Here is a 21,941-nt window from a genome sequence, read left to right on the forward strand (position 1 = left end):
GAGAGATGGAAATAATTATGATTCCTTGTTTGTTTGTTTGACTTAACAACAATTCACTTTTAGCAGAAGTGTGAACACTTGCCTCTCACATTCTGTTGATATTTACGGATTTATTTTCAGAGAGAGAGAGAGAGAGGGAGAGAGAGAGAGAGAGAGAGAGAGAGAGACCGAGAGACCTTCAGATACTTAGCTACTTGTCTGTGTTAGACAGTTTATTGAGACATAGAATAAAATTAGCAAGAAGAAAATATTATCCACCAAATGCCAAAGCATAATCCATGGCCAAATTGACTTGACATGTCACTTGAAATCAAGTTTAGCCCCTTTCTCTACATGCTGAAGGGTAATCTATTTTCCCATTCTTCTGGAATCATTTCCCCAAAGCACATATACTACTTATCTGATGGTTGTAGATGGAATTCGGTCCTATCCAGCTTCAACCCAAGAGGTTCTTAACCATTTTAAACTTGTTAAGAAATAAAACACCACTCCCGTCAATGCAGAAACCACATTGTAGGTTCACACTATGTTCTATCTGTATTTATTCTAAGTTTTCATTTATCCTGGGAGAATATATTTTTGTGTGGTTTTATAGTTTACAAGGCGTGTTTTGTTTATCACCTCATGAAAATCTTACTACTCTGTAAGGGAAGACATTTTTCTCTGATCTGACAGTTAAGAATCCCAAGCTTCTGGAATTTCTTGAGATCACTTGGCAGAGTCATGTCCAGTATCTTTATAGTCTGATTCCTATAACCAGGATTTGCTCCCCAAAGATGGAAATTAAGTAAACTTGCAAATCTTAGTAGGGAAATCAATTGTGTTCTAATTTCTAACTACTTAAGCAGAAATTGAAATAAGTATAAAATTAAAATAAGAAGTCACTCACATTTATTGAACACTTATTATGTGTCAGGCATTGATAAATACATAATCTCATTTCATCCTCCCAATAACCCTAAGAAGTGGGTCACTAGAGTCATTTCCATTTGTATAGATGAAGAAAAGACTTATAAAGGTTAAGAGAAAAAGCCAGAAGTCACATGGCTAGTGAGTAGCAGAACTATATTTGAACACAAGTCTGCCAGATGCCAAAACTAAGGGCCTAACCACGCTTCCAACTGTCAAGGAGGACCCATCAAAGGGTCCTGCTACAGATGTTTACTGAGTGTTTCCTCTGTGCAACCATAGTGTGTGTTTTCCATGCAATTTTTTGTAACTGCTCTTTACAACAAACCTGTGGAGGAGGATGAGTAGCTGGTCCCATTTTATGATGGTACAACTGAGGCAGAGAACCTGGCAGAGGAATGGTGATTGTGTGGATTCTCAGAGCACTGGAAACATGGCCTTGATTTTCCTGGTTCACATACTTAGTAAACGCAGAGCTGGAATCCGAACCCACATAATGTTCTGCCCCAAAGCTGGGTACTTCCCATCTACCTAGTGTTTTTCTCGTTCCCAGGGTTTTCTCTTTCTGTTTTGGTCAAAGGCTGGGAAGATTATGTGATTGTTTAGTGTGCGCAGGGCTCTTAGGTCAAAGGCTGGGAAGATTGTGTGATTGTTTAGGGTGCGCAGGGCTCTTAGGTCAAAGGCTGGGAAGATTGTGTGATTGTTTAGGGTGCGCAGGGCTCTTAGGTCAAAGGCTGGGAAGATTGTGTGATTGTTTAGGGTGCGCAGGGCTCTTAGGTCAAAGGCTGGGAAGATTGTGTGATTGTTTAGGGTGCGCAGGACTCTTAGGCATGTCAAAGGAGCAACGTCATACCACCTTGGACAAGCTGGCAATGAGCAAACATTTCCTACAAGAAAAGGAATAATTTAATAGGAACTTCCTACAAGCACTTTGGTGCGGAGAGTCATCTGGAAATAGTATGTTACTGGGCTTGAGAGCAGTAAATATGCCTCAAAGATTTTCACTGTAAGGCAGGGCTTTAGACAGGTTAGCAGTGTGTTTACTCCCATGAATCTGGAGAGAAAACAAGGTTATTTAAGGAGTTCTTAATAACAATTGATGATAAGAAAGAACAATGCTGGACTGTGGTTCTTATATGTGGTTAAATAGACTATGAGACGATACTTGTTTATTTTACATTATTGGTTTCAGGCACACAGAAGTAGATTAATCATAATCCTTGCTTTATAACACACTGTCTGCATTGCTCCTTGTGACTAGTTTATACTGATTATTGTTTTCAATAATTCTATTTTAAAGCATAATTAAGTGAGAACATGTTTTAATATATGCTCCTGGGTACTCTGGACCCAGAGCTACAGCTGTGGTTTATCTGTGGAATCTTTTTCTGCATTCTGGACATAAAACCTAGGAGGAAATGGCTTTGGAGAGTCAACCCTGAACCCCAGAACCTGGTGACTCTGCTATTGATAAGAAGCATCTCTCCTTTCCACCAGGGGTTAAGTTTTTAGGGCAGAGCCAGCCAGGTGCTTGGTGAGAATACAGTATGCATGACACCCTCTCCAAATTCTAAGGATATAAAACAAACAAGTGGTCATTTTCCAGGGAAATCGAGGCCATGTTTCCACTGCTCTGAGAATCTGCACAATCACCATTCCTCTGCCGATTAAAAAAGCTGCTCACACCCTCAAACCTTTGCCTTGGGAGGGCCAGTGGGTGGGGCCAGCAGAGCTGCATTGGGTGGTGACCTTGGACGACCTACGCCTTGGCTTGGCCTGGTTAGATATCCTCTACCCAGGCATTTACAGGGAGAAGCTGAGGTTGCGTTGGAGAGAAATCTCTTCCTAAACCACTCACCCAGCAAAGACTTTCCTACTTGTCTCCTTCTTCCTCATCACAACTTCTTGTTTCTGTTTCTATGGAAAACATAATATTTGCTCTGTCTCCCTTACCCCCAAAATGGATTTTAATTGTGAAACCGAAGTGGGTCTGGGCATTTTGTATTTCTAGTGGTTGAGGTCATTGTAAAGACTATTCCTCTGTCAAAGGCATTTGGGTTAGTTGTCTATTTTGGTTATTTGTCTTTAGTTTGTTTGGCAGCATATTGCAGTGGCTCAGAGCATGAACTCTGCCGTTTACTCATCAGTTTCAAGTTCCAACTCCACATACTAGCACATTTAAAACAAACCATATTTATCCTTGCTATGTTTTAGCTCTTATCTATGAGAGAATGGTAACTACCTCATAAAATTGTTATGAGGATTAATTCAGACATCCTTCTTAATGCATTTAGCACAGCTCTTGGTGCACAGTAAGCATTCAGTAAATGTTAGTTAATGATATCATTATGAAACATATATCTTCCCCCCCCCCTTTCTTCCACCTCCCCACCCCATTCCGGTTCAAGTCGTTTCTCAGTCTAGTTGTGTAGGACACAGCTCCCTGGCCCATGCTGGTATGATGAGCCTTGCACTCCCCTCTGCTGAGGCAGTCGGTCATCTGTCGTCGGTTGGCGGCTCACAGCAGCACACAGCAGCCCTCGGCAGCTCAAGGCAGCCCAACTTCAGGGAAAGCCATTGTTCACAATCTTAGCTGTAGAGGGCGCAGCTCACTAGCCCATGTGGGAATCGAACTGGCGATCTTGGTGTTAGGAGCACGGCACTCCAACCACCTGAATCACCAGGCTGGCCCTGAAACATATATTTTAATATACTTGTACTTTTATTTCTCCTGGCTGGATACCCTGAAGTAGGATTTTTGGGTCCACGTGTGTGTGCATTATATATTTTAATACATGGTGCCTGATTACTATCTAAAAAGTCTGCAATAATTTACTGTCCTACTATTAATGAATGGGAGTTCACTTCGTCCCTAAACCTTACCAACACAGGAGATTAGAAAGCATTTCAATTTTGACTAGTATGATGGGTAGAAATGGTTTTTTATCATTTTAATTTTCATTTTCCTGACTTCTAAAGAGACTGAGAATCTATACATAGGTTGGTCATTTTCAGATTCTCTTCTAAGTCTGAACACCCTATGCCTCTTCATAGCCTTTGTCTAAGAGATTTTACACATATTGCTATTTTAAGTAAATATTACTAATTTATAAGAATCCTCTATGATTTAAAGATATTATCTATGTTGAAAATATTTTCTCTCATTATATATTTGTAATCCTTTTCCTTTGTGATTTTTTGCTATACTGCCATTTATATTTTTTATATAGACCTATGTAACCATTTTTCCTTTATGTTTTCTGAGTATCTTTTTATTTATCAAATACTTTTGAGTGCCATATAAGTGCTAGAATCACACTCTTGTTCTCACTTCACTACAGCAGTAGGTCTCAATTTTCTGTGGGCATCAGAATCACTTGTGAAGCTTTTGAAAATTATGATTTTTGGTGGCTCGATCACAGAATTTCTGGAGGTGGGGCTTAGACACATGTTTATGAAAAGGGAGCATTTCACTTTGAAAAACGAGAGTTGCTTAAAAGTAGGTTCTTAAACTGACAAAATGTTGATATAGTTGTTGAAGCTAGGTGCTATAGATGGAATGTTTGTATCTACTCCAAGCTCACAGGTTGAAATCTTAGCCCCCAGGGTGATGGTTTTAGGAGAATGGGCCTTTGGGAGGTGATTAGGTCATGGGAGTGAATCCCTCCTGAATGAGATTAGTGCCCTTATAAAAAAGACTCCAGCAAGCTCCATCGCCCCTTCCCCAAGTGAGGTTATTTCTAGAAGCTGGCTGCCTATGAACCAAGAAGAGGGCTCTCACCAGAACCCAATCATGCTGCCATCCTGATCTTGACCTCCAGCCTCTGGAACTATGAGAAATAAATGTCTTTGTTTATAAGCCGCCCAATGTGTGGTATTCGGTTATGGCAGTCCACATAGACTAAGCCACTGGGTCATGGGCACATAAGGATTCATTATACTGTTCTTATTTTTGAACATGTTTGAAGATTCCCATAAGTGGTAGCTTTAAAAGAAAAACTTCTGATAGCATATAAAGCTCATCAAGGTTGCTGCCCTAATCAGAGCTGGCTAAGCAGCAGAGCTGTTGCATGTTAAATTGACCTGGTAGGTCAACCAGGAAGGGACATGGCCTCAACACAGTGGCATTGAGCAATAAGGCAAGACGCCAAAAGTGGGAACTGACCCAGTGCCTGAGCAGCCTGCCCGGACTGTGCTGGACCCTTGGACTCTGAATAACAGGATCTCTTCTCTTCCCCATTGCCTCCTGGCTTCTCTCTCAGAGGTGTCTCAGAGGATGGAAAGGGAACACAGAGCAAGGACATCACTTTTTTTTCAAAATAGAGAAATGACTTGGGTTTTCAGATTGAAAAGGCCAATCTAGAAGCATATTGGTGAAATTTCTGCCCTGAAAGAATAAAAAGAATATCGTTAAAGTTTTCAGAAAGAAAACCGGTGAAGGAACTCAAGACAAACTGGATTGGACTCCCATTACTAACACTGGATGTTCAAAGACGGGAGTGGTGATTTCCAGATTGAGGGAAATGATCTGAATGTAGAAATAAATCCTAGCTAGACTAAACATAAAAATATCTTTAGACATAGGCAAAGATTCAGACATATTGAAGTACTACATATTTTCTTTCTAGAAGAGTAAGTCAGAGCTGTCCTAGAGCCAAGCAGAAAAGAAACCAAAGAGAAAAACATAGACTCTAAGAAACCAATCTAGGAGGACAATGACAAGAACTGCTAGGACGATGACGTTACTCTGTGCGCCTAGACAGCTGAGAATCCAAATCAGAGCAGGAAGTCAGAGGGCTCCACGGAATGAGTCTTCAGGAAGAAAGTGGGTAACATTACACAAGTTATGTAATTAGGATCTAGAAGAGTCACTACAGCCTGCTATCAATGAGATGGTGGCATAATTCTTTTTTTCATTCAAAGAAAAGAATGACCACTAGATATTCTGGGAAATAAAATGAAATACTCTATAAGAAAGTCATGGTCTAAATATGAAGCAAGTTAGATTTTGAGCAGTTGGTAGTGTATAAGAAAGACTGATGGACCCTCTAAATTAAATAAAATCTGTTTGAATTTGTAATGGGTACTTGGTATTAACACTGCTCTGTGTTGAATGTGGTTTTTTATTTCTGAAAGTGGTTTGCCATTTTATAACATATATTTCTTTACAGATCAGGCTTTCCCTAATAATTTTTTGAAGAATCAGCCAGAGAATAAATTTAGGTATAAAGTTTTGAAAGATGTCCTCTCTCTCTCTGTCTCTTAAAAAAGATGATTTTGTTGTTTTTAACATAGCAATGATGACTTTGGATTGTGATTAGATCTAAAGCTCAGCATCTGGAAATTTAAACTTATGGCCATAAAGAAGCATAAACTTTAAAAAATATCCATTAACGCTAACATCAAAGCCTCGTGCTTTTATAATCTATTTGAAGAATTCTGTAGTAACTAATATCTCTTGTTTTAAAGAAATATATGTATAAAATTCAGCAACTCCTTTAGTTTTACTTCACTTTTTTTCTGTTAAATTCAAGTAAAATTGAATAATTCTTAAAGAAATATTTACAGCAGTTATCTCTAGGTTGTGGGGTTGGAATGATTTGTATTTTATATATATATGATTTTCCTAATTTTTCTCTTAAGAATATGTATTTGACTTTATAATAAGTAAAAACTCTATGAAATTTAAAAAGAAAAATGATTTCTACTGAAACTGCCTCTCCAGGAAGTCCGTCTTGATGCCCCCACATTCCACTAATCATTGCTCTCACACTTGCAAACTCATTTTTTAAAGGAGCTCAGCTTTTTGCTGGCAGCTGGTATAGCTTTGCTGATATAGCTTGGACAAGGCCTGGACATCTACCCCATTCCTGTTCTCCGGGCCAGGGTCAGCACAGCCTCACGCTGCTCCCCACTAGGTCCTGGGGGGCATCCTGGGAAGATGCAGAGCTGCTTGGCCCTGAGCTCCCCTCGCTCCCTACACTCTCACGGACACCCTGTGTGGAGGGAGGGAGGAGGGAAGGCAGCAGATTCAGGTTCGTGGTGACCCACATTGCAATAGCTTCACGTTCTTTACATCAATCATTAGACTTTCAAAGTTCCACAATATAAATTGGACACCCAAATGCTTGCTTATGTATCGAATCAGCACAATACACGAAATAATCAAATGTCAAGAACAAACTAAACTTAGAGCCTCTTCCCATGAATAGTATTTGTGGGGACAAAGCATTTTTTGGAGAAGTGCATTAGCTAATTTATTTGTAGAGATTCGGAGAATGGTCACGAAGGACTGAAATAATGAACACAGGAAACTCTTAAATGTTGGAATTATCATGAAAAAGCCTTTCATGGAAAGGAAAGAGAATTGGACCAAATTTGTTTTCCTCCTCTTAACCACAGGACCTTTGTAATACAGTGAAATGTTCTCTCTTTCTCTCTGACGCAGGCTACTAGCTCTTGCTATAGATAAGTAACTAGAGAGATTCTGCTTGAGTATTTTGCACAAACAGCCCCTTGTCAGAAGGGGTCTCTCTGAGGAGGTGGGAAGTGTGTACAGAACAATGACTGTTTATTGTTCCCATAAAAGATGTATGGGAACCTCAGGACCAGACTCAGATCCACAGGAGTCAAGAGACCAAGCAAAGAGAACAACGAGATCTGGAGATTCTGTGCTCTTCCTTGGAGTCCATCTTTTGCCCCACCCCTGCTCCTTCCCTTGACATAAAAGATGTTTGAGCTTGAGGTGCTCTTAAGATGGGTTTGAGGAACTGTTGAGAATTCCCATCTTCTCGGTGGGCTTCTTCTCAATCCATAAACCTTTCCTTACTCCAAATTCAATATACTGAGTATTGGCCTTCTGAAGCAACAGGCGCACGAACCTTGAATCGGTTACACCTTCTCTGTGCCATGCTTACCTGCAGACAGGGAAAGCGTCTAGAAGAGAGAGTGAGAGTAGAAAGAAGGAAAGGAGAGAATAGAGAAAGGAACTAGAAGCTTGAGAGGAGGAGGAAACCCGGAGAGACAGGCAATACTTCAAACTGGAAAATGAGTCATGCAGAGTAAAGTAGGTCTGTGCCTTGGTTTCCTTTCTTTGTCCCCAAACCTTGGCATTATCTTGACTTTTGTCTCTAGGTTTTGCTCGTAGCATCCTTATTGCAAAAAGGCAAGGCCATTTTAAACATTTTCATAGCCCCTATCATGCTTACTGTAAAAGGCAAACACATTAGAATGCATCTACATCCCAAAATATAATATTAATATATATATTTTAGTATATATAAATATAATATATTTGGTATATATAAATATAATATATATAATTTAATATATATAATATATATAATTTTTTGGTAATATTAAATATAATATTTTGGTAAAAAAATTAAAAAAAAATTTTTATTGGGTAACAGTGTGTCTTTTCCAGGACCCATCAGCTCCAAGTCAGGTCGTTGTTTTCAATGTAGTTGTGGAGGGCGCAGCTCAGCTCCAAGTCCAGTGGCCATTTTCAATCTAGTTGCAGGGGGGTGCAGCCCACCATCCCATGTGGGAATTGAACTGGCAACCTTGTTAAGAGCTCGTGCTCTAACCAACTGAGCTAATGGGCTGCCCGGTAAATATTTTTGACAGGATATTATGTTGAACCATACAGAATGCCATTTTTAAGACCCAAAAAAGTCACATACTAACAACTTCATACTATTCAATCTAATAATTTTGTTTTTAAAATTATTTGGCCACAAGTGCGGCATTTCACTTATAATTAGCTATGATTTCTCAGCAGCCATTACATGTAGGCTGGGAATTTACATAAAATAAGAAATTTTAATCTACAGATTGTTATTAGAGGTAATGACACTTAAAGTGTTTATGAATACTAAAATGAATAATTAATAGAGTTGACATAACGTGGCATCTGTAAAAACTCCATTTATGTTTACTAAAAAAACCTCGTTTTTATTTTGGAGCTGTGGCAGGTCAGTTTCCCAGGAAGCAGTCTCTGAGGGGCGATTAATGTGCATGAGTTTTATTAGGGGAGCAACTGGGTTGGCAACTGTGGAGGAGGGAAAAAGGCCAAACTGGGCAGAGGGAGGAGCTGGATGCAGGCTTGTCCTAACTGGCCTCAGCAACCCCGCAGAGAGCTTGGAGCAAGGACAGCCCTTCATGGTGTCTAGCACTGGGGTACCAGCTGGCTGCCCTGGGAAAGGGCCATCCAGAGAGGGCTGACAGCTGCGGGATGTTAGCCAACAACATTCCCAGCGGCTGGGGAGCAAACCCTGCAGTTCTGCAGTGGGGATTTGTGTGGCAAAGCACGGCATCTATGGCAGCACTGAATTTTTTAAATTTTATTTTATTAAATTTATTGGGGTGACAATTGTTAGTAAAATTACATAGATTTCAGGTGTACAATTCTGTATTACATCATCTATAAATCCCATTGTGTATTCATCACCCAGAGTCAGTTCTCCTTCCATCACCATATATTCGATCCCCCTTACCCTCATCTCCCACCCCCCACCCTCCACCCCCCTTACCCTCTGGCAACCACCAAACCATTGTCTGTCTATGAGTTTCTGTTTCACTGATATGTGGTATATAAACCAAAAGCAACAAAAGAACAAGACAAGCACTGAATTTTTAAAGGTCTTCTGGTAGGCCCCAGCCCTGGGCCTATAGGACACAAAGGATCAAATGGCCCTGCTGTGAGTTGCTGATGGGGCCTGAGGCTGTAAAGCAGACTTTGAAAAGGCTGTAAGGGAGAGGAGGGCTTTTCAGTAAACTTAAGAGGCAGCTGGAGGGTACTGGGCAAGCCTCAGCCAGCAGATGCCCAGGTGGAGAGCGCTGGGGGCCGCTGGGGGCGGGCAGGATTCCTGCCTGACTGGGGCCTCAGGGGTCTCATCTGGAACCCGAGCTGCTGACTCCCACCTCCTTCCGGCCCTCACCCTGCTGCTGCTCTGCGTCTCACCTCAATGGCCCCAAATTAGAGCAAATCAGAGTCACTAACTCACCATTTGAAGGGCTAAGAAATTTCAACATGGTTCAGATTTGAATTAGGCTGTTTGTGAATTTTCTCCGGTTTTCTTTCTCAGACTTTTGGGAATGGGTGGGGCAGAGAACGAAGATCCAAGCCAGGACATTTGATAAAGAACCATGTTTATTTCTCCTTCCTTTCGCTCTTGACTCTGAACAGGCCCACCCATGAGTAGGACACTCTATTTCATTACAAAGTGGCAGACAGCAGGTCATGGAAGAAGAAAGAAAAGGGGGAGAGGAGACAAGAATTAGGAAACCAATGACTTAAACCCCTGGTCCCCTGCACTCATTCAGGCAGCACGTTTACTAAAATTGGAACAATACAGAGATTAGCATGTCCCCTGTGCAAGGATGACACAGACTTGTGAAGTGTCCCATATTTTCTCAGGGATGATGAAAAAGTTCTGGAGAATGAATAGTGGTGAATGACTGTATGACAATGCAAATGCACTTAGTGCCACTGAAATGTACACTTAAAAATAGCTAAATGGTAAATTTTATGTGATAAATATTTTACCACAATTTATTAAAAAAACAAAAAGAAACCTGGCCCTAAGGGATGGAGGTTGGATAAAGATGTCATAAAGAAAGATCAGCAAGCTATGAAGAAAAGTCATACAATTACGTGAATGACATCAATTATAGGCAAAAGGAAAACAAATCCAAAAACCAAAATGCAAGCCCTCAGTCATTGGGCATTCCACGGTGTAAGTACAGAGTAGCAGAAGGAGCAAAGGGGAATATCTCCTGGATTCAAAGTCTAACTTTCTCACTAGCTGTGTGACCTTGGACAAGACACCTAACCTCTCTGAACCTGTTTCTTATTTATAAAATCAAAACAATGACATTGGACTTACAGATTTATCTGAACCTGTTTCTTATTTATAAAATCAAAACAATGACATTGGACTTACAGATTTTTTGGGAGATTTATATTAGAGGGCAAAATAATATTATAGGCAAGGCATTTACCATAGTAACTGGCTCCAAGTAGGCATTCACTAAATGTGTTTCCTTTCCCTTCTGCAAATTAAAGTTGCAAATGTACTATGTTGACGGACATAGAAACTAACTTGAAAAACAGTAAGGATGAAATAAAAAAAGGAAAAATGTGGCGGTAGTAGCTCGGTAGCAGTTCCTGGCAGAAGCAGATCGGGTGCAACAAGAACACTCTAAAGTGCTGAAAAAGACTTAGAAGCTTGTTATTAGTCAGAGTACTGACCTAGCTGTTGGAACTGAGAACCCCCCCAATACAATGGCTTAAACAAAATGGAGGCTTGAGGTAAGCTGTCTAAGGCTGGCGAGGCAGCTCTGTCGTTATCAACATGTGATTTGGGTCCGAAATGGCTGCTTTACATCCTTACATCATCTAAATAGTGGGAAGGGGGAATGGGCCGGGGCACATCTACATTTAAGGGCGTGACTCAGAAAGGGCATGCCTTGTTTTTTCACCCACACCCCTTTGACCAAATCCATTGTAAAGGATGCTGGGAGAAGAAAATTCCAGCTTGAGTTCTATTACTAAAGAAGAGGAGACTGGATGTAGCTGTACACCTAGCTATCTCAACCACACAACTCACATTACATTTTCTCTAGTTTATAGCTACAAGCTTCCAAAAGAAACAAAGCTGACATATTCCCTAAAACGGAAGCACAATTTCTTGCTTATTTATTTGATAAGTATTTGTAGACGACTTGCTATGTGTGAGGCACGATTCAAAACACTGTGAATCCAGCAGACTATAAAACAGCTGCGGTTCCTGATCTCATGAAGCTAAAGTCAATAAGGGGAGGAAGTAAACAAAAATTGGAAAAAACGTTAGATACCAATAAGTGCAAAAATGAAAAATAAGGTGACTTGGGAACCAGTGACTAAATGGCTACTTGGATGGGGTGGTTAGGGACGCCCTTGCAGAGGAAATGATGTATAAGCTGAACCATTTGAAGAGCGAGAAGCAGAAAATACCAGGAATGGGGAACTGCAGGTGCAAAGGTCCTAATGGGGGAAAGATCTTGGAGGGTTTGTGGTGCAGAAGGGCCAGTGTGGCTGGATTTAGCAAGAGAGGGAGAGAAGATACAAGATGTGAAAGGCCCGGGAGCAGTTTGTTCTCTGGCATTTCCCAGCACTGAGCACAGTGTTCACAGGGCAGGCACCCAATGAGTGTTTGATGAATGAATAAGCTAAAAATAAAGATGGGAGGGTGCTGACAGCCAGCTGTTTTACTCAGGCAAAGACTAGGATTGCCCGCTGCTCTCCGACACACACCTCTCAGCTCCTGTCTCTCAGAATCTCAGAACCTCTTTCACTTTGCAGTTGCTCTCAGTGTCCTTGGTAGGCCAACATCCTTTCTTGAAAATGGAGTCAGGAAAGGAATTTAGGAAGGAGACAGATATCTGAAGAAAATGATCACATCTCCTCTTTGGCTTTCTCTACTCTTTGATAAACAGCTCTAGTTCTCTTAGTTTTTCTCTACGTAGTTTTCCAGATCTGGGACCAGCCTGATACCCTCTAGTAGCATCAAGTTTGGAGAGGCAACACAGCAACAGAGTGCCGGGGTGGGGCAGTAGTTAAGCTGTAGCCTTTGGAGCCAGACTGCCTGGGTTTGATTCCCAGTTTGGCCCAATGTTATCTGGGTCACCCTGTGTAAAGTATTTAAGTAAACCAATGATCATACCTATTAAATGTCGGGGAGGTTAGTAATGGCCCATGACTACAGTGTATCTAACCTCTGAATCTAAGGTTTTTAGTAACTCATTTGAGGGCAAAATCTGGCCTGAGGTCATCTGAACCTATTTGGCAGGAAAATTTGACATGAAACTATTATCTTGATTTAACCCACTTTAAAAAATATTAGTACATTTTTGCCACAGAAATATTAATGTGTTTGATTAGGGGAGAGTCCCAGACTCTGCTGGGGGAGTTATGAAATTTATAATGTATGGGTCATACTTTTCAAAACCTAAAAAATTCTGAATTCTAAAAACATTGAGCCCCGAGAATTTCAGATAAGGGACTATGACCCATTACTCTCCTTCTTAAAACATGACAGCTAGAAAGAATGCAAGACTTTGGTTGTGGTCAGTGAACCAGGTCAAAGTATAACGGGGTGAGAAGAATGTCTGGATATCATCAAATCATCTCTAAAACTTAAATTACACCCTCATAGGGTGTGATGGTAAAATGTGGCTTGAAAGATAGTTAGGTGACTTTGCAAGGCCTCCTGGGAGGTGCTTTCAGGGCAGTCCCAAGGTGCTCTGGCTTTGGCCATTCCCCAGCCAAGGGTAAGCAATAGAAGCATACATGAGCTAGCTCAAGCCAAAGTATTCTCAAGGAATGCAAGGGCTTTAGGAATATTCTGGAACCAGGGATAAAAGGCCCATGGAAACTTAAGGGTTCCCTTATTCTGTCTTTTTTCCTCCTTCTCTATAAGTCTACTTCATCCATCTATCTGGCTGAAGGAGCAGTTTTCTATACTTTCTCATCCATTTGGCAGGAAATGGCCATTCCCAAAAGCTCCTGTGCCATATCTCCTCCATTTACAAGAGCAGCCTGATTGAGACTGAACTTCTGAGTCCAAATTCCCCGAGAAGGGGACACTGGATGGTCCTGTGGGCTAATGGGGTACGGTGGCATAGAGGGCTAGGGACACCTATTAACATCTGAGAGGCAGATTTCTCTGGGTCCACTAGTCACCAGTCAGCTGCAAGGTCTGCAACGAATTAGTTGAGATAACTTTGGCAGGTGATATAATGTCTTTGAACATTAGGGTCCACATCCTTGAACTGAGTTGTAGTTAAAAGACTTGAATTTCAAGGGCCTGCTCTCTCAACTTCCAACTTAACTCTTCTGCATCTCAGTCTGAATCCAGAGAAAGAAGATGATAGTACTTGCCTTCCCTCACAAGACTGCTGTGAAATCAAATGTGATAATGTTTGTCAAATTGGTTTGTTGCCTATTACTGCTACTGCTGCTACTGCTTTATTAAGGGCCTTGGCAGGAGGTCCTCTTTTGAGACTAGATTAAGATAGAAAATGAATAAAAAGCTTTTGCTATAAGTCATTTAAGCTTCTAGGAAGTGGTTGGGGACAGAATGTGTAGGAAAGCCTGGATGGTTATTCAAAGAATTATCTTTTAATCTGTGACCCAAGTTCTGATTTTTAGCCAGCTTCTATAGCTGCCTGGGAAATGGCCAAGTTCAGTTCGTAGAAAACAAATCAAGGAGAAGTACATGGACTGTTTTGGAACAAGTTAAGCAAAACACAGGATGATAGGCATCATTTTGATTCCCTCTCTCACGCAAACCAAGAACTAGCTCCTTTGGATTTCAGACTTTCACTTGGTGGCACTGATGGGCAGTTGTGTCCTTTCACAAAACCAGTGAGCAATCTGTTTCATCCTTGGGGCTTGCAAGGTGAGTCTGTAGCCATCCTGGGCCTCTCGTTGCCCCATTGTAGTAGCTAAGAGAGCATTTGGTGTTCCTTTCAGCCACTCTAATGAAGAGAGAAAGGAGGACGCTTTCAAGAACCTGAGGGCTTGGCATCTGTTATGCTCACACACACATGATTTTAGTATCCAGAGAATCACATCAGGAGCTAACTGAAGCCAGTCCTAAATTATTTATCTGGGTCAGATTTTTGTTCACTCTCTTATTCAAGATAAAGAAGACTGTTATTCTAATAGTATCATAAAACATCTTAATTAATCTTTTTTTTAAATAACTGTTTTTGTTTACTTGTTTTTTAAATGTGTTTTTCCAGGACCTATTAGCTCCCAGTCAAGTTGTTATTTCAATCTAGTTGTGGAGGGTGCAGCTCACAGTGGCCCATGTGGGAATTGAACCGGCAACCTTGTTGTTAAGAGCTCTAACCATTGAACCGGCAACCTTGTTGTTAAGAGCTCTAACCAACTGAGTTAACTGGCCCCCCCCATCTTAATGAATCTTAAATGTTTGTTCTGTGGCTTCCTGATTCCCTAATCATTGTTAATTTTTGCTGTGGACCTGTCCTTGGTGTAAAAGATCTACAAAATTTCCCCAGATCCTTGCTACCACTAGGTGTAAACACCTGAAAAATTATGTAGCATTAGTGAAATCATCTGGTGGTGGTATAAATGGATATTTAGAGATGACAGAAATAAGGACTCTGAACCTTTATCATTTAAAAACACAAAAGTAAGCAAAATACAAAACACACATAATTTTTAAAAGGTTAATGTGTTGCCCATATTAGAACAGTGGTTCTCAAGCTTTTCTTTTCTTTTCTTTTTCTTTTTTTTTAAAAAAAAGATTTTATTGGGGAAAGAGAACAGGACTTTATTGGGGAACAGTGTGTACTTCCAGGACTTTTTTCCAAGTCAAGTTGTTATCCTTTTAATCTTAGTTGTGGAGGGTGCCATTCAGCTTCAAGTTGTTGACCTTTCGGTCTTAGTTGTGGAGGGCGCAGCTCAGCTCCAGGTCCAGTTGCCGTTGCTAGTTGCAGGGGGCGCAGCTCACCATCCCTTGCGGGAGTCGAAACCGGCAACCTTGTGGTTGAGAGGATGCGCCAACCAACTGAGCCATCCAGGAGCTCAGTGGCAGCTCAGCTCAAGGTGCCGTGTTCAATTTTAGTTGCAGGGGGTGCTGCCCACCATCCCTTGCGGGAATCGAGGAATTGAACTGGCAACCTTGTGGTTGAGAGCCCCGCACTCCAACCAACTGAGACATCCGGGAGGCAGCTGAGCTCAAGGTGCCATGTTCAATCTTAGTTGCAGGGGGCAGAGCCCACCGTCCCTTGCGGGACTCGAGGAATTGAACTGGCAACCTTGTGGTTGAGAGCCCACTGGCCCATGTGGGAATCGAACCGGCAGCCTTCGGAGTTAGGAGCATGGAGCTCTAACCGCCTGAGCCACCGGGCTGGCCCCTCAAGCTTTTCTATTTATCAGTTTTACCACAGCAGGTTCTTGGTGCAGCCTTTTCAAAATCTGGTTTTTGAAAAAGCTCCACTGGTGATTCTGATAGGCTCCATTCTACAAAAAAATCTTTTATATTATTTAATTCAAACTCTACCAGCATCGGCCCATGTGATGTTAGTTGTCTCACTAATCCAATTACCTCCCTTCATTTAGTTATAAAGCATAAGCTGAACTTATTTAATACACACCTTTAAAAAATTTAGACTAATTTATGAAATCTTAGCTATGGTATTCTCTTGCTCACAAAGTAATTTCTGTTACATCCCTTGTTAAGCTTTTATTTCTTTTACTAGTCTTTAATCCTCCTATAGCTAAAAAAGTAGACTTAGTAGAGAATAATTTGAGAAAAACCCTTTAAATGGCCACGTGCATGTGTTTTTATGTCTACAATTGTGTGAGGCAGGGTTTTTGGGTTGCCATATCAGAATCTACCTCAAATGAGTTCAAACAGGAAAATGAATTTATTGACTCATGTAACTGAAAAGGCCAAGGATTCAGCTGCTTCGGCTTGACTCAGAGATTCCATTAATCACCCCAGTTTCTTTTATAACCTAAGCCTCCTTTTCTCTCATTGGAAACAGGCCTCCTCATGTGGCTAAGAGCAGTGGCCACCAGTAGCCTGAGATTCCACAAATCCATAAGGAAGCACTCTAATAGAAAGACTTCTCTCCTAGTACATGCGTGTCAATGCCAGAAAAGACTTCAGTAACTATCTCTTACTTAGGTCCCAGCTCACTGCTATGATGGTGTGCAGTGATTGACAGCACTACCTACCATGTTTCCCTGAAAATAAGACCTAGCTGGATCATCAGCTCTAATGCATCTTTTGGAGCAAAAATTAATATAAGACCGGATATAATATAATGATTGGGTCTTATATTAATTTTTGCTCCAAAAGACGCATTAGAGCTGATGGTCCGGCTAGGTCTTATTTTCGGGGAAACACAGAAGACCACATGGAATGGGGAGGAACTCTTCAGAGAAAATGTAAAGTTGCTCTAGGACAGGGAATGGCAAACTTTTCTGTAAAGGGCCAGAAGATAAATATAGTAGGTTTTATGGCCTACATATGATCACTGCTTCATTTTGTTTGGTTCTGTTAAGCTTTGTTAGTACCACAGTGAGGAGAAAGTACTGAGATTAGAATCAAAATTGAGCAGAAAAGGACAATGGGGACAAAGGGAATGAAGAAAAATGGGTAAGGATAAATTGGAGCATATTTCAGAAAGTATTTAAGGCCATATTTCTTATCACAAAAAAATAAAACAGAAGGCGCTCTAGTGATGTGAAGCTAGGAAAAATTATTATTGGCTATCCATCCTTCACAAAAGTAAAAGGAAAATTCCTTTCACTTAAACATGAGCAACAGGAAAAGACAAGGGTCAAAGTTCATACAAAGTTCTTATAAGAAAAATATAGTAACTTTCTGAAGAACTGGCAAGATGGAGGAAATGGAACCGAAGAATCGGACCCCCCGCAAATTCACCTGCCACGGCGTGGACCTCGACCAGCTGCTGGACACGTCCTATGAGCAGCTGATACAGCTGTACAGCGCCAGACAGCGGCAGCGACCCAACCGGGCCTGCGGAGGAAGCAGCACTGACTGCTGAAGCGCCTGCACAAGGCCTAGAAGGCGGGGCTGCCCGTGGAGAAGACGGAGGTGGTGAAGACGCACCTGCGGGACATGATCATCCTGCTGGAGATGGTCGGCGTCTACAACGGCAAGACGGTCCACCAGGAGGAAATCAAGCCTGAAATGATCGGCCACCACCTGGGCAAGTTTTCCATCACCTACAAGCCTGTGTAGCAAGGCCGGCCTGGCGTCGCGGGCACCCACGCCTCCCGCTTCATTCCTCTCCAGTAGCCTGCCGGGCGATAAAGGCACAGATTTTCTATATATATACAAAGGAGGAGAACAACTACTTCGAACAGTGGAAGTACATGTTCCAAAAAGAGAAGAAAACTGTGACCTAATATTTAAAATAAGCTAAAATGAAACAAAATGATAAAAGGTACGAAAGAAAAACATATATAAAAGGTAGAGAAACTCAACAAATGAGGTGTTTGGAAAATAGGAATATTTGAAAATAAAGTGATAGAACTACGTCGGACAAGAATTAGAAAATTTAAAAATCATTTCAGAACTGAAGATTAAGCTATATTGAATACAAGAGCAAATAAACATATATAATTTCTTTTTTAAAAGATTAAAAGGAGGAAATTTTTGAAAATCAAGAAGAAATGAAGAGGTAAGATTTGAGAGAAAATAATAGGCTTGGAAAACATATAAAGAAGATCAAGTATATGTATAATAGGAGGTCCTAAAAAAGAAAACCAATCAATGGAAAAGAGCAAATGCTAAAAACTATAATGCAAGAAAGCCTACCTTAAAAAATAAATCTCAAAATTATAACTTGAAAGGATACAGTATATCTGGGGAAATGACTCACAACAGATTTCACTGAGACATACTCTTGTAAAATTATTGGAATTTATAAAACAAAAAAAGTTTTGATATTCAAGTAAAAGTACTAAGACACTTAGAGAAAAAAATTAAATCGCCATTATTTTTTTTACAGCAATGATTTATGGCAGGAGAGGAAATAAAACATGAACCAAAGACTCTATAATATATCCAATCAAAGTGACTTTCAGTTATAAAGTCTTCAGGCAAATTATTTTGAAGATGTGAGAATTCAGGAAATATTATTTCAAAGACCTTTGCTGAGGATCATATTAAAAAAAGATTTTCAGACAACAAAATGACTGGAGAGATTGACATAAAGACCAGTAGTAAGTATTAAATATCTGTCTGTGGAACTAGATCTAAATGAAGACTGTGAAGGTATATGTGTAAGTATGGTGTGTGATAGCTATGAGGTGTGATAAAAAAATACAGTGAATGTTTAAATTAAAAAATATATATTACAGTAAAAGACACAGTGTCATTAATACCCCTCAAATACTCCCCCTCACTTCAAACACACTTACCCCGTCGTTCTTGCCACTTTCTGAAGCAGTTCTGGAAATCCTCTTTCATAAGTATCTTTATTTAGTTGCACTGTCGTGGCTGCCTCGATGTCCTGAATCATTTTGACTTTGGGGAAGAGCCAGAAGTCACACAGTGCCAAATTTGGTGAATAAGGTGGATGAAGACACACAGTTATGTTTTTATTTGACAGAAATTGCCATATACCAGAAGGTATATGTGACACGGATTGTTGTCACGATGGAGGATGATTTATGGCACACTTTAAAACATACCTTCTCTCAACCGTAGCTCGCACCTGACTGTACAAAACAAGTTGAAACTTGTCACACATTGTTACTAATGTTTGACGCACCACTTCCTGTATTGAAGATCCCTGCCTAGTCATTGGATGGCACTCGGCAGCAGCATTCACCCTATGTGTTCTGATGGTATAACAGAGTAAAACTATCAAAAACTGGGAAAGAAACAGAATATGAAAAATAGATTAAGCTCACTGATTGCCTTATAGGTATTACTTGGAAATAAAACAATATTACTTCAAATTAGATGCTGAAGGAAAAGAAAAGAGAGAGAAGAGCTTATTAGCTAATTTCAGCATTGTTCATGGTAGAAACCAATAGACAGTGGTCAAAAACTGAGAGGTCTAGGGGGGTTAAGTAAAGGTATTAGTATAAAAGTAATGATTACAACAAAAATACAAACTTTCCTAAATGCCAAAAGATATAAACATATTTTCTTATATTAATGATAAAACATAACAATGTAGGAATAAACTATAACATTAAAAAAAAAGGTTATGCTTGGACATTGACCAAATAAGGTACAGGGGACAGGGATGGTAGTTATAGTTCTTTGAATATACCAAACCTATTTTGTAGATTTGACTTTGGAACCATATAAATATTTTACATAATTATAAAGTAAAATTAAACTTAAAAAATCAGTTCTTAAAAAAAGTGAAAGTAAAATTAAACAAATAAACTTCATTACCTATCCACACAGAAGCAAATTCATATAGAGAGAAACTTTTCACACTGAATTTAAAATACAGTAATTTGACTATACCCCCAGTGGGATAAACTTTAAGGACAGAAAGAGTTGCAAAATAGTATAAACTATTATTTCCAGTAATCATATTGTGAGCAGTAATATTGGTATTGTTATTCTGAGTCTGTTGTGTGTGAAAAATAGTATAAAGCAAAATAATACTTTTTTTACAAGAAAAGAAAGTATATTGGAATACTGTTTGTGTTTTTTTAATTATTTAGTTTTCAGTTACAGTTGATATACAATATTTGATATACAATATTATACTAGTTTCAGGTCTACCACGTAGTGATTAGGCATTTATATAACTTATGAAGTGATCACCCCGATAAATCTGGTATCCACATGACACCATACATAGTTATTACGATATTATTGACTGTATTTCCTATGTTGTACTTTACATCTCCATGACTATTTTGTAACTACAAATTTGTACTTCTTAATCTCTTCTTCTTTTTCACTCTACCCCCAAAACCCCTCCCAGCTGACAGCCATCAAAATGTTCTCTGCATCTATGAGTTTGTTTCTGTTTTGTTTGTTTTGTTCTTTAGATTCCACATATAAGTGAAAGTATATGAAATTTGTCTTTCTCTGCTTGACTTAACTCCACCCACCACAATACCCTCTAGGTCCATCCATGTTGTTGCAGATGGCAAAATTTCATTCTTTTCTATGGCTGATATGTGTGTGTGTGTGTGTGTGTGTGTGTGTGTGTGTGTGTATGTGTAGTGCCAAAAAGTGTATACACGTTTTAAGAAAAGAAAAAACTATATTAGAATTGTGATACTCAATATATACTGATAATGAAAGATGAACACAAGTCACGTTTGACTTCTGCAATTACAAGAGGTGCTCAAAGTGGTAACCATCAGCATAGTTTAATACAGTTTTTTCCTTTCTTAAAATGTGTATATTTTTTTTGGCACCATCTGTATGTGTATATCTATACAAGAGGTCGGACAATTCAGTTCACAAACTCATCCTAGTAACAGTGCTAGTAACAGTAATACCTCATTGCTGAATATCACCATGGTCACCTTCAAAGTACTACCCTTGGGAAACTATGCATAGATGTCAGTGCCTAGTGCACCCTTCAAAGTAATTTCGGAACTCTTTTTCTGGAATGGCCATCAGAGCTGTCATCATATTACCCTTGATGTGCTGAATATCATCAAAATGTCTTCCTTTCAATATTTCGTTTATCTTTGGTAAAGAAAGAAGTCATTGGGGGCCAGATCAGGTGAGTAGGGAGGGTATTCCAATACAGTTATTTGTTTACTGGCTAAAAACTCCCTCACAGACAGTGCCGTGTGAGCTGGTGCATTGTCGTGATGCAAGAGCCATGAATTGTTGGCGAAAAGTTCAGGTCGTTTTCATCTAATCTTTTCATGCAGCCTTTCATCACTTCCATATAGTAAACTTGGTTAACTGTCCAGTTGGTACAAATTCATAATGAATAATCCCTCTGATATCAAAAAAAGGTTAGCAAACTCATTTCGATTCTTGATTAGGACTGAGAATTTTTTTGGCTGACTTCTATTGTGCACTTTGATGCATTGTTTCAGGGTTGTGTTGGTACACCAAGGTGTTTCATCACCTTGCCTCTGCAAAAGGTCTTGGCAAACTTCGACTCTCATCAAGTGAAGACTTTGGTACCATTTTTGCACACACCTTTCTCATGACAAGATTTCAGTTAAGATTTTCCTATCTCTATCGATGTTTACTTGGTCTGCTATGCTTTTCTCAGTCACTCAATTTTGACACACAATTTGATGAGTTTTTGCAATGTTTTCATCAGTCCTGCTCGTTACTGGCCATCCTGACCTCTCTTCATCAGTGACGCGTTCTCTCCCTTCAGAAAAACGTTTAATCCATGTGTACACTGCTGTTTTCTTCATGGCATTATCCCATAAACTTGGACTAACATGTCCCTGATTTCACTTCCAGTCTTGCCAAGTTTAACAAGAAACTTAATGTTTGTTCATTGTTCTAATTCAGGCTGAGACA

General features: G+C 40.0%; 1 non-coding gene and 1 pseudogene across 1 annotated transcript; both read left to right on the top strand.

Moving 5' to 3' along the window:
• The first annotated feature begins 10,224 nt into the window (after positions 1-10,224).
• Positions 10,225-10,326, top strand: LOC141567068 (U6 spliceosomal RNA). The gene has a single exon (XR_012489464.2). It is a non-coding gene; the product is annotated as a U6 spliceosomal RNA (small nuclear RNA).
• Positions 10,327-17,334: 7,008 nt separating this feature from the next.
• LOC109454575 (small ribosomal subunit protein uS19 pseudogene) lies at positions 17,335-17,756 on the top strand (annotated as a pseudogene).
• The last annotated feature ends 4,185 nt before the right edge of the window (positions 17,757-21,941 follow it).

The sequence above is a fragment of the Rhinolophus sinicus genome, chromosome 4 (assembly GCF_057876585.1).
Source record: "Rhinolophus sinicus isolate RSI-liver-muscle chromosome 4, RSI-T2T, whole genome shotgun sequence".
Classification (NCBI taxonomy): domain Eukaryota; kingdom Metazoa; phylum Chordata; class Mammalia; order Chiroptera; family Rhinolophidae; genus Rhinolophus; species Rhinolophus sinicus.